Source organism: Acartia tonsa, chromosome 4 (assembly GCF_053477335.1).
Source record: "Acartia tonsa isolate MP-2025a chromosome 4, ASM5347733v1, whole genome shotgun sequence".
In the NCBI taxonomy this organism is placed as follows: domain Eukaryota; kingdom Metazoa; phylum Arthropoda; class Copepoda; order Calanoida; family Acartiidae; genus Acartia; species Acartia tonsa.
In genome coordinates this window covers 49,856,437-49,869,850 of record NC_137263.1, presented here as the reverse complement: position 1 = coordinate 49,869,850, position 13,414 = coordinate 49,856,437, and the positions used below count along the sequence as shown (strand labels likewise).

At 34.1% G+C, this 13,414-nt stretch overlaps 1 long non-coding RNA gene across 1 annotated transcript; it reads left to right on the top strand.

Annotated features, from left to right (window-relative positions):
* Positions 1-876: 876 nt before the first annotated feature.
* Positions 877-11,896, top strand: LOC145317602 (uncharacterized). Its single transcript, XR_013879048.1, has 3 exons — positions 877-1,016; positions 2,277-2,323; positions 11,821-11,896. It is a non-coding gene; the product is annotated as an uncharacterized LOC145317602 (long non-coding RNA).
* Positions 11,897-13,414: the final 1,518 nt, after the last annotated feature.

The window sequence follows — 13,414 nt, the reverse complement described above, 5'->3', positions numbered from 1 at the left end:
CATAATTAAATTACCCCCCCCAAAAATTTTACCCCCGGGGTAAATTAGTTTGGGGGGGGTAATTACCCCCCCCAACAGATTTGGGGGGAGTATTTACCCCCCCCAACAGACTTTAGGGGGGGTAATTACCCCCCCCCAATCAAATTTTACCCCCGGGGTAAAAATTTTGGGGGGGGGGTAAAAAAAAATTTCGGCGCGCTTCGCGCGCCATTTTACCCCCCCCAAACACGAATTACCCCCCCCCTAAATTTTTTTACCCCCCCCAAAAAAAAAAGCTTGGACGCCCCTGACTAGTCCCCAAAGTTTTATGTAACATTTTCTTATTCGTGGGCTTAACGTAACTTTGGGGACTTTAAAGAATTTTGATTGGTTGAGTGTTCAAACGTTTCAACCACTTATTTTAATCTACAGAAGAAGTAATTTTGTGTATTATCATTGGGGATGTACATCAAATTATCGACTGTTTTTATTTCCTTTTAAATCATTGACGATGTCATAGAAAATACTAAACGTTTATGGTTTATCTTTATACCTTATTCATATACAAGGCTTTAAGACTTCATTGTTCTATTCTGAAAGTTCTCTCCTAACAGAGGAAAATAGGTTCAAACCTTCTTATGACCACTAGGTAAATTCCTTGTAAAGCAGATCCTTATCAGTCCAGCTGTTAGACTTTTCTACTTCCAGACATTCTGACGGTCAGACAGACATTGTTTTACTTTGTATAGTAAATGGTTATAAAATAAATGATAAAGTTTACGGTTTTCAGTTGTACTTTTTATATAAGGTCTTCAGATTGATTTAGTCTATTTAGGGGCCAAGTGTAAAATCTGTTTACATATAAGCATTTTCTTTGCAGTTCTGTTCTCATCCAAGGCAGGTATGGAAACGGACTTGGCCAAGAGTTTGCAGAATTCTTTGCATTCGAATACAGATCCAGCATTGATCAGCAGTACATTAGGTATACAGATCAGAAGGGAATCAGTGTCCTACCAGCAAATATTAATACATTCCAGGTAAATTTACTGGATTTACTTGCTGCGTTGGCTCGATTGGTTATTTGAGTCCCTCCTTTAACCTACGCCCGTATCTCAACACGTAGCGCATCCGCTCGTCGTCAGGAAGGTAATAGGTTCGAATCTCACCCCGACTTCGCGACAAATCAAGATTTTGTCTTCACTAATTAAGCAACAAGAAAAATTAGACATATTAGTAGCTCAAAAATAACAAACTATAAATTGTGAGTAATAATGTTTTTGTAGGTTTTTTTTAGTTTGAATAGGTATGTCAAATGTAGTTCAAAACTTTTATGATCAATTTCTCCAAAACCTCTATTGAGTGCAATGCCCTAAGAAGCTACGGGCGAAGCTCTCATTTTTTAAAAAGGAGAAATAAAAATTTTCTAAGAAAGATGACTTTTGCAGATATTTTGCACTAGAGTTGGCTCGATATAATTATCTCCCTATTGGCTAGTTTTCTATATGCATATCTATTTCTCAATAAATCTATTTTCCTCACCCGGCATTACTATCTAAAAGAAAGTAAATATTTAATAATTTAAATGATTTTTAAAAGATTTTTTTAAATAATATTTTTTTCTTTACATTACCATCACCAAAGGGTTAATAATGATGATTACAATTTTAGTTTAATATTTGAACACACAAAATGTCGCCACAATCGAATTCTTTTAAAACATAGTTTTCTTAAATTTATCATATTATAAATTTAAATTTTCTTTTTTATGATTAGAAATTAAATACATCAATATAAGGTAAATAGCAACATGAAATGAAAAAAATGAATTTATTTTTAATAAAGTAAAATAATGGGTCTTATCGTTCTGGGCAATGAGAGTTTATTATGGATTATTGGAGCACTATGAGTTTTAATCATATATTCTTTGGAAAACTTGAGCTCGTTTATAGACATTTATTTCCTATATAGATCTGACATGGATCTTGAAGCAATTTAGCAGGCCGTTTTGTACATGTTAAAAATTGGAAGATTTCATTAAATAAAAGTAATCGCAAATATACTTAGTAAATGAGTAATTTAAAATACATTTCAAGGTGACTAATAACATTTTTAGAAATGAGATTTTTTCAAGTAAAGTAAAACGTAAAATTTCATTAAGACGTCATTTTTCATAAAAAAAAGCTTAAACGGACTTAATTGAAAAATCCATAATTAATTAAAAATATGATTTAGGTGACCAAGTATAATCTGACAAAAATAATTATTACTGACTAAATTAATTGATAATTATGATTTAGGTGACCCAGTATAATCTGACAAAAATAATAGTTGCAGACGCAGTCAGGTCAGTGGTAGTTAATTATTGCATCGTATTATAGACATCTTTCCGCAGATATAAAAATGAAAAATTATAAGATTAAGATCAGTTTATTTTATACCTGAGAGGCTGAAGGCCCTAGCTAACAAAACTGGTATTAATTTTATGATTCTTATTTTAATGTTCGTGGAGATTTGTCTGTGATAAGATGCTATGCATGATTTTTCATTATAGCTAAGGTTATAGTCCAGCAGATATTAATCGGTTTCGAAGTCATACTGGAAAATATTTTAATTTAATATGTATACAAACATCAAATTAAGGAAATATTTTTGGTATTTAACCCTTACAGATCGGGCCCCAATTCCCACCTTAATAGATTGGGGGGGGGGGTCATATTGACCCCCCCCCCACACCTCTATCTCGGCTTCTGTCACAGTTAGAGACATAAAAAAATTTTCTGGTGGTTCATGTGTATTTTTAGAGAAAATTACTTTTTCTAGTCATAGCAGTCAGACCGCTCCTTAGCCGCTTTTTAGCGGCCAGCCGCTAAATATTAAAACAGCTGTAGAGCGGCCAATTTTGCAGCTAGGATGACCAAATTTTGGGACGAACTTTTATTTTACATAACAAAAAATTACTTTTTCTGATCATCGCCGAAAAACGGCAAATAACGGAAACAGCCATTTTCGGCGGTTACGGCGGTAAAACGGCGGTTGGCCGCGCCAATTAATATTTTTATCTGTTTATTTTTGCCCAAGGATTTACTAAAAAAATGTATAGGTCTCTAGCTGTAATAGAAGCCACGATATTCATGATATATGTCTGTAGTAAAAGCCGGACAAAAATCGGTCATAAAGTCGGTCAGGGAGCGGTCAAACGGTCATAACACCACTTTTCTCAGAAGGTCATTGATATATAAGTATTCACCAAAAAAAATTAGGTTTCCACCTTATACACAAAAGTCATAATGTAGAAATTAAGATTTATTTAGAATTTTTTTCTAAAGAAGGTGTATCAACTTTTTTGCTTTTTATTTAAGATAGCTAGCCGGTTCTGTCAGAAAGTAGTAGATCTAAAATTTTTCATAGAATTCAGATATGCAATCGGTTTTTTTGTAGACCTCTTATTTTTTAAGTAATTTAAGTTTTTAAAAAAAATAATTAAGTCGGTTTTAAGGTACTAAAACGCAACAAAATAAAAGAAGAAAATGGCCAGTATGAAAAAAAAAAAGTATGATCTTTAATTTGACACCTTACTTTTAAAATTCTGTTAAGTAATTATTGAAAAAATCTATTTTTTTAACCTCGGTTTAATAAAAACTTTAAACCTAAATATTTTCTCAAACAGACATAAAAAATATGGGTTCATATATACCTTTAGAATCAGAAAAATATTACGAATCCATTCTAAGCAAAATTGAAAAAAAGTAAAAACTTAAAAAAATAAAAATGGCCTAAAATATTATATTTTTACAGGCAACACTTAATTGTAACGATTAAACTATCCAATCAAAAATCTCGAAAATTGACCAATCAAGAAGCTTCACCTCAAAACTTAACCAATAGAATTGACAAAAAGAAAGGATAATTTTCATACAATATATACAATAAAAATAGTGATACTTACATAACATGTAAAGAATGAAAAATTATGAACAAAAATGCTTCAGTCTGTTTATAAACTTCAAAACAATGCAGTTAAAAATGCATTATTGTTTCTTGTGTTTAAAAAATATCTGTTACAGTGTATGTACATTTGTTTAGGTTTTGTTCAAGTCAACCCTGTAAAGCCAAAAATTATGATTCTTAAAATAAACTTATATTTTTTATTATAGTTTTATAAAACTTTTTCAATTTTGCTTAGAATGGATTCGTAATATTTTTCTGATTCTAAAGGTATATATAAACCCATGTTTTTTTTTATGTCTGTTTGAGAAAATATTTAGGTCTAAAGTTTTTATTAAACCGAGGTTAAAAAAATAGATTTTTTCAATAATTACTCAACAGAATTTTAAAAGTAAGGTGTCAAATTAAAGATCTTACTATTTTTGTTCATACTGGCCATTTTCTTCTTTTATTTTGTTGCGTTTTAGTACCTTAAAACCGACTTAATTATTTTTTTAAAAAACTTAAATTACTTAAAAAATAAGAGGCTACAAAAAAACCGATTGCATATCTGAATTCTATGAAAAATTTTACATCTACTACTTACTAAAAGAACCGGCTAGCTATCTTAAATAAAAAGCAAAAGAGTTAATACACCTTCTTTGGTGCCACCTAACCGACTTTGACTGGACGCCACGACCGACACAGACCAGATATCCTTATAAGATCAACTCTTGCCGACGTATAATTACTGAACTTAAAAAGTCATGAAGTCGCAACTCTCTATCTTACCTACAAAAAAAAATGACATTGAAAAGCTGTAAGGGTTAACTTAAATTTCTATTGTCTAATAAACAGGACTCTGCAGCTGCGTTAAAACTGCATGTAATTTGCAGGGAAATCTTTAAAAATCAGCTGGTTGTCCACAATGTTTGTATTTAGAAAAGTTTTTTAATCGCTTAAAAGGTTTTTAACTTGCTGCTTAATTGCGGTTATTGATCCTTTCTCACAAAACGTCTGAAATGTTTTTTAAATAAGCAAAAAAATGATACTTAAAAAACACGTTTTGAAGCCTTCGAGTCAAAGATTAATTTGAAACTCTTGTAGATGATTTACAGAGAGACGAATCTGACAGCATAATGAATTAGATTATACGAGACAGGGACGTACGGGATGGGGGGTGTACAGAGAATCTTAATCGCTAAAATAAGCAGGGATCTAAAAGGATAATACTATGGCAAATATGTTGATGTACATCATAAAAGATGATACTTAAAGTTACCCCTTCTGTAGATTACAATTAGTTGTTGAAACGTTTGGTCGCTCAAATAAATCTTCTTACCAATCAAAATTCAATAAATAATCCAACGAATAAGAAAACGTAATTATAAAACTTTGGGGACTAACGTAATAAACAACCCAATGTCCCCTCCCTCCCAGAGAATTAGGGAGATTTATGTAAGCATCCATCTGATCTCTTATTTTTGGATAGTTTAAATAAAGAAACTAAAGGGGGTTGTAAAAATCATCTTCGGTGTGTTGCGCTACCCTGTCCTAATCCTGTGCACGCCCTAAGTAGATTAATATGCTTTTGACTTTTAATACAAGGAGGGAGGGGACATTGGGCTGTTTGTTACACTAGTCCCCAAAGTTTTATAATTTTCGTCACCATTAGGGATATACATTAAGTTATTGGCCGTTGTCTTATCCCTTTATATCCTTGCTTTTAATATCATTAAAATGTATACTATGTCTACGAATTTTTTTAACTAAGGAAAAAAACTATTTGAAGACTTAAAATTGTTTATATTTTAAAAGTAGTTATTACTTTTAATTTGTCATCCTTATTTTGATCTCACATGTGAAAATAATGCATATATATCGATTTTGATGATATTGAATTTAATTCTTCTTTCAACACAGCTATCGTCACGTAATTTTTTAAATTTTATGCAACCACACACACACACACACACACAAACCAGGGATCTAAGGGGATAAAACAATGGTTTAAAATCCCCAATGATGATACATAAAATACCCCTTCTGTCCATTAGTGGTTAAAAGGTTTGGACACTCAAAATAATGAACAAACCAATCAAAATTTAATAAAGGTTCCCAAAGTTGTTAAGCCAAGGAATGACAAAAGGTTATTATAAAACTTTGGAGACTAGTGTAATAAATAGCCCCAAGTCCCCCCCTTCCCTGCAAACACACACACACACTCAAACACACATAAATATAAAATGACACAACTGAGATAAATGTATGTTGATAATATTCAATTTAAAAGTATAATTGTTTGTTGCAAAATTTCCGCGAAAAATTTGCACAGATTAGGCTGACTCTGTGTAGATTAACAGGGAGGGGGGGGAATGGGATATTGGGCTGTTTATTATCCCGGTCCTCAAAGTTTTTTAATGACGTTTTTTGTTAGCTTGACGACTTTATCTTTTATTGAAATGTCCAAACGTTTTAACCACTAATTGTAATCTACAAAATGGGGGATATATTTTTTTTATCGGCCATTGCCTTATCCTTTTAGGTCCCTGGTAGCTAAGTATTATAGTGATGATATGTAACTTAAATCGATTTTTTCGACAATTTATGGCATTTTTTTAAAGTCAAAGCTGGCATGAAGCTCTTTATAAAAAAAAAGCGATTATTTGGTATTTTTTATCTCTCTTTTATTAATCCATATTCTATTTTAAGAATAAACTTGTTGCTTTTTAATTTCTTTGTTTCAAATTTTGCACATGTCGTTAAAAATATCTCTAAGTAACACCGGTATAAATAAACTAAATTTTAGTTTTAAAAAGAAAAAGAAAAATTGGGGGGGGGGGGAGTAATTTTTTTCTAAGGGCTATTTATCTTAGGAGGGCAGTTGTACCTCCCTTAAATAGTTATAAACCTTCCCAGGACCTTTGATAAGCTAACCTGTTACTTTTATATAAGGATGGTATCACCTTTTCTAATAATATAATATTTTTTTTTTTTTTAATAATATGATAATAAAAGTCTAAAATGCACTGCACTGCTTTAAATTTAAAATAGTTTTTGCTTCCTTATTTTTGTCCAAAAAGATTTGTAAATAAGTTTGCTAAATAGATAAAAAATAACTTTAGATCATAGACAAACTATGTGAGGTTTTACTTCCCATCTTCTGTAGTAATTTTGTGTGAATAAGATATTTAAAACGGCTTGACCAATACTAGTTTGCTTTACAGAGAAGCCTAGTACAATTGAGGTTAATTATCAGCTTCATACAGGGTGTCCCTCGTAATTTTTTTTTTAAACGCTAATTACTCCCTTAATATTTGAGCTATCTTAGTAAAATAAAAAGTATTTGGCAGCCTACTACTGACCATTTAATGATATAGTGATGAAAAATCCGCAAAGTTAACAGAAAAAAATCTACAAGGTAATACATAACAGGCTGATTTTAGTGAATATAAGGCTAATCCACAAGAAAAATATGCCTTAGTTAACTTTTAAAGCAGCTGGTGGTCAAACGGTGGATCACAAAGACTTACTCCAGACATTATAAGAACTGGCATTGTAGTCTAATTAAAAATTCTGGTATATTTAAGGTACTTGTGTGCATTTGAAGCGAGCTCACATGAAAAATTAACACAGAATATTATGCCTATTTTTACATATTGTTCACTTATATTACACTTCAGATTCTTGAATATTGAGAATTTCTGGTTTGCCATGTCAAGCCTGTTCTATTTTTGTGCTTAGAAAGTCTGAGCGACCAGCCGTTTGGACCCTAACTAATCTTAAAGTTCACAAAGCAACTATTTTCTTGTGGGTTAGTCTGAATTCAATAAAATGAACCTCTTATGTAACCTAGAAAAGAAATACTAAAAATACTAAATTAGCCTTGTAGTACAATATGAATATGATAACAATCTCATTATAATATATTCTGAAAAGTTACACTTGGGTGAAGCATTGAATGTTAAATTGTTGTAAATTAGATGGACATTAAATTATGGGGTGGAATCTCTCTAGGAAACTCTTTTTTTTTGCTTGTATTTGTTTTGGGCTCAACATTGATTGATTAATTCTTGTTTTGCAAGAAAGAAACTAGTGCTGTTCTGTGTGTGTGTTGGGGTAGTGTGAATGTGTGTGTGTGTGTGTGTGTGTGTGTGTGTGTGAGTGTATTTGTTTGAGAAATAAGAAATAATGGACACATTATTTGTATATTTTATCTTATCAGACCTTATAGTTTATCTCATGTGTATCTGTAAAGTAAAACAGAAGCATTTTATAATGCCTATAAAAAATGACGTCATACTGACCTATCATTGGTCAATTAAATGTATACTTGCCTGTCATTGGTAAATTAGTCCGCGTATCGGCTTATCATTGGTTATTTGTATTGTATGGCGTAATTTTTTAATAGGCACTATAAAAAGCTTCAGTAAAACGATGTCCGTTTGTTAGTTTGTAGCTAAAGAGATTTTTAACTACTTCTTCCGTCCCTTCTTTCCCCAGGTGCCCTAAGAGGCCTCTTAACAGTGGCGTGCGAACCGAAGGGGGCATTTGGGGCAATCGCCCCCCCCCCCCCTAGCAACCAAAACGCCCCCCCCCTGCCCCCCCCCCTGCCCCCCCCCCTAGCCACCGCCCCCCTTGCCCCCCCCCCCTAAATGTTGAAAAATGCCCCATTTTGCCCCCCCCTAGTCAACAAAAATGCCCCTTTTTGCCCCCTACCCTACAAAAAGCAAAACTATCCCAGTTTCCAAAAAAAAAGATCAAGAAATACTCAACAAAAAAAATTTTGGCGCTTCGCGCCAAACAGACAGTTACTATTCATTTAACCTTACAAAATTTTTTAATTAGTGTAGAAATAAGGTTATAATCTTTTTTCACTGAACATAACAAACCAGGTAATAGGAAGTATTTTATTTTGTATAATATAAACTTTTTACCAAAGAAATTTTGTACATCCCCAATCATGATACACAAAATTACCCCTTATATAGATTACAATTAGTGGATGAAATGTATGGAAACTCGACTTAATTAACCAACCAATCAAAATTCCATTAAAGTACCCAAAGTTGTTGAGCCAACGAAAAAGAAAATTTTATATGAAATATTGGGGACTAGTATAATAAATAGCCCAAAAACCCCTCCCTCCCTGCATATTTGAAGAAAAAAATTTGCGCTTCGCGCCCTTCCAAATGGTTTCTGCTTTTTATTACATTAAATATTTTGTTTTTATTTCTATGAAAACATGTGTAAACAACAAATTTTAATCTAAAAGTTATTTTATATAAAAAAGAAACAGCGTTGATATTTATCTAAGCCTTTTTCTCAACACTGTATGTCTGTCTAAATGAATAACTATATATGATGTCATATTATTTTCAGGATAAGTTTATCATTTTTTTGTGTGTGCATACCCTTATGGCAATTTTCATTAAAAAACCTTAAAACTAACTACACTCTATATTCCTAACTTGATAAAATATGCCACTCTTGTTGTCTTTAATTGATTTAGTTCAAAGGGGGAGTAAATATTTTTAGGTGCGCTTCACGCACCGCCCTTATGAATCATTGGAAACACCACTTAATCAAAAATTAACTGAGTTTTAAAGTGCCATTTAAAGAGGGTAGGATATGTTGATATAACTTTTTAGCTTCTCTGTAATTCACTATGGCTGTCAGTACGTAATGCTAAGAGGGAAATGTGATTTTTTCAACTGCAATTTAAGATAGAAGGCTAAAACTTAATGTTAACATTCCCATCTTCATGGAGTATAGTTAACTATTAAAAATTCATGGAGGCCGGACTGCTTTTCAGGACGTTTTTGGCTATTTTTGTATCTTTTAAATTTCAGGTATAGTTCCTTTTGTGACATTGCCTCTTAAGGTGCATTTCGTCGTATTTTCACAGTAGCTTTTCACCTATTTATAGCTCCTGCGGGGCCAATTGCCTAACCCTGCAGGGAAATCACCTGACCTAACTTAACCTAGAATAACCTATTAAAAGCTACTATGAAAATACGACGAAATATCCCTTAAGAGGCGTTGCCACAAAAGAGACTATACCCCAAAGTTTTCAATATTTCTAAGAAAATTTTATATCTGTAGATGAAAGGACAAGTAATTTTTTTTATTTTTTACATAGTTCTTTATATCTTTGGTTTTTATGGTACGATAAATTTTTTTGTGGATTATAAGATTAAAAAAATAAAATTTCTCGCTGTTTCAAGCATCCAGTATGTAATTTACTTTGACTGTCATCACACAACATACAGGAAAAAGGATTTGTGACTTTTTCTATCTAAAATATATATTTATTTCAACAGATGCTCTTTAAATCTATTAAAGTCTGTAATCTTATTAATGATTTTTTTGTGCTTTGCTACTTAAAGATGTTGTCATCCTTGTTGTCATACAATAAAGAAATATTTAAAATCAGTTTTACATATTAGGTTAATTTTTGGTAAATTATTTCCAAAATATTTTATCTCCCCCCAAAAAATTTTTTTAATGGGGTTATTCATCCTTCCTGCTGAGATTTTATAACATCCCCTTCCACCCATAAAAAAAGGTTTTGTGGTGGGGGGGGGGGGGAAGGTAATTATCTTCTGTACTTTTTTTTCAAAGATACCTTCTAGCTCCCTTCCCTTCGGTCATTGCAGGAAGGAGAGAAGGGATGGGGGAGAAGAGATGGGGGGGGGGGAAAGAGATGGGGGGGGGGGGAAGAGATGGGATATATAAATGGTAAATAGGGATGGGGGAAGGGATGGGGAAGAAGGGATAAGGACTAGAAGGCCCATAATCAAATAATCCCACCCCTTAAAACGCCCTTATTTAAAATTAGTATATATAATCAAAATGCCCCCCCCCCTAAAGCAAAGTGCCCACCCGGGGCACTTTGATTTATGGGGGGGCAAAATTTTACAAAATCTTCAAAATGCCCCCCCCTAGACAAAGTGCTTCGCACGCCACTGGGCCTCTAGGGGCGTAATCGCTATTTATAAATACAATTTGCTTTTATAAATGATTTAATTTTAGATTAAATTGAAATATATCCTTTTAAAACAAATGTACGTGTATAATATATTCTAAATTTCTAAGATGTTATTTTCTTTGTTTTTTTACAAGGTCTAAGTAAACACAAGTTGTTGTAGAGTAAATACAGGCTTCAAAATCAGAGAGAGAGAGGGGACATTGAGCTGTTTATTACACTAGTCTCCAAAGTTTAAAATAAAGTTTTGTTATCCGTTAGCTTAATAATTTTGGGAACTTTTATTGAACTTGGATTAGTTGGTTCATTTAGTTGAGTGTCCAAAAGTTTCAACCTCTAATTTTAATCTACGGAAGGGGTAATTTTGTGCATCATCATTGGGGACGTACATAAATTTATGGACCATTGTCTTATACCTTTAGATCCCTGAGAGTAAATACAGGCTTGAAAATAATCAACATTTATTCTAATTAGGCGGCAGCATGCTTTTATATAAACACACTAATGGCTTCGCCTTATATCTAGCGAAAAATCATTAAAATTATTTAAAGATTTGAAAATAAATATTAAAATCATTCTGGGACCTATTTGAAGCTTCCCTAAAATTGAGTACTTAATAAATTTTTAAAATTTGCACGTTAGTGATATTGACAAATAATATTTCTTTTAATTGAATAAAGAAATTATTACATTGCTAAAGTAAAAAAAAAGTAAATCGACAGTAAGAAAATACAATTTTTGGCCGACAAATAATAAATTGCTAAATATTCTGTCGTTTGATAACTCAGTTTATTTTAAGCATTTTTTTTAGTTTAAAAATCTTTTCGTGTACTTAAAGTTATTGTCACGGCTTGACTGAAGCACTGACAAACCAAAGTTAAAGTGCAGCTGCCATACTACAAGTATATAACTATGATAATTTTATTTAGGATATATCCACTGAGTGAGTATGCCAGAACTGTGTGTCTCAGGGTGGAGCTTACTGGTTGTCCATATTCAGGTAACTACAATTACTGGTCCTTTCACACAAATTGCCTGTTGATCACTATTAACTCACTCCCCCCCCCCCCCCCCCAACCTACCTTATTCCCACCGAGTGAGTATGCAAGAACTGTGTGTCTCAGAGTGGAGCTTACTGGTTGTCCATATTCAGGTAATTAATATTTTTGGTGTTTACACACAAAGTGCCTGTTGATCACTATTAACCCCCCCCCCCCCCCCTACCTTATATCCACTGAGTGAGTATGCAAGAACTGTGTGTCTCAGAGTGGAGCTTACTGGTTGTCCATATTCAGGTAATTACCATTATTAGTGCTATCACACACAGTGCCGTTTAGCCCTATACCCCCCCCGGGCCCCCCCCCCCCCCAACCTACCTTATTCTCACTGAGTGAGTATGCAAGAACTGTGTGTCTCAGAGTGGAGCTTACTGGTTGTCCATATTCAGGTAATTACCATTATTAGTGCTATCACACAAAGTGCCTGTTGATCACTATAACCCCCCCCCCCCTTCCCCAACCTACCTTATTCTCACTGAGTGAGTATGCCAGAACTGTGTGTCTCAGAGTGGAGCTTACTGGTTGTCCATATTCAGGTAATTACCATTAGTGGTGCTATCACACAAAGTGCCTGTTGATCACTATAACCCCCCCCCCTTCCCCAACCTACCTTATATCCACTGAGTGAGTATGCCAGAACTGTGTGTCTCAGAGTGGAGCTTACTGGTTGTCCATATTCAGGTAATTACCATTATTAGTGCTATCACACACAGTGCCGTTTAGCCCTATACCCCCCCCGGGCCCCCCCCCCCCCCAACCTACCTTATTCTCACTGAGTGAGTATGCAAGAACTGTGTGTCTCAGAGTGGAGCTTACTGGTTGTCCATATTCAGGTAATTACCATTATTAGTGCTATCACACACAGTGCCTGTTGAGCACTATACCCCCCCCGGCCCCCCCCCCCCCAACCTACCTTATTCTCACTGAGTGAGTATGCAAGAACTGTGTGTCTCAGGGTGGAGCTTACTGGTTGTCCATATTCAGGTAATTACCATTATTAGTGCTATCACTTAAAGTTGCCTGTTTGAGCTCTATGAACCCCCCACCCCCCATATCTTATTCCCACTGAGTGAGTATGCAAGAACAGTGTGTCTCAGAGTGGAGCTTACTGGTTGTCCATATTCAGGTAATTACCATTAGTGGTGCTATCACACAAAGTGCCTGTTGATCACTATAACCCCCCCCCCCCCCTCCCCCTACCTTATTCCCACCGAGTGAGTATGCAAGAACAGTGTGTCTCAGAGTGGAGCTTACTGGTTGTCCATATTCAGGTAATTACCATTAGTGGTGCTATCACACAAAGTGCCTGTTGATCAACATAACCCCCCCCCCCCCCCAACCTACCTTATATCCACTGAGTGAGTATGCAAGAACTGTGTGTCTCAGGGTGGAGCTTACTGGTTGTCCATATTCAGGTAATTACCATTATTAGTGCTATCACACACAGTGCCTGTTGAGCCCTATA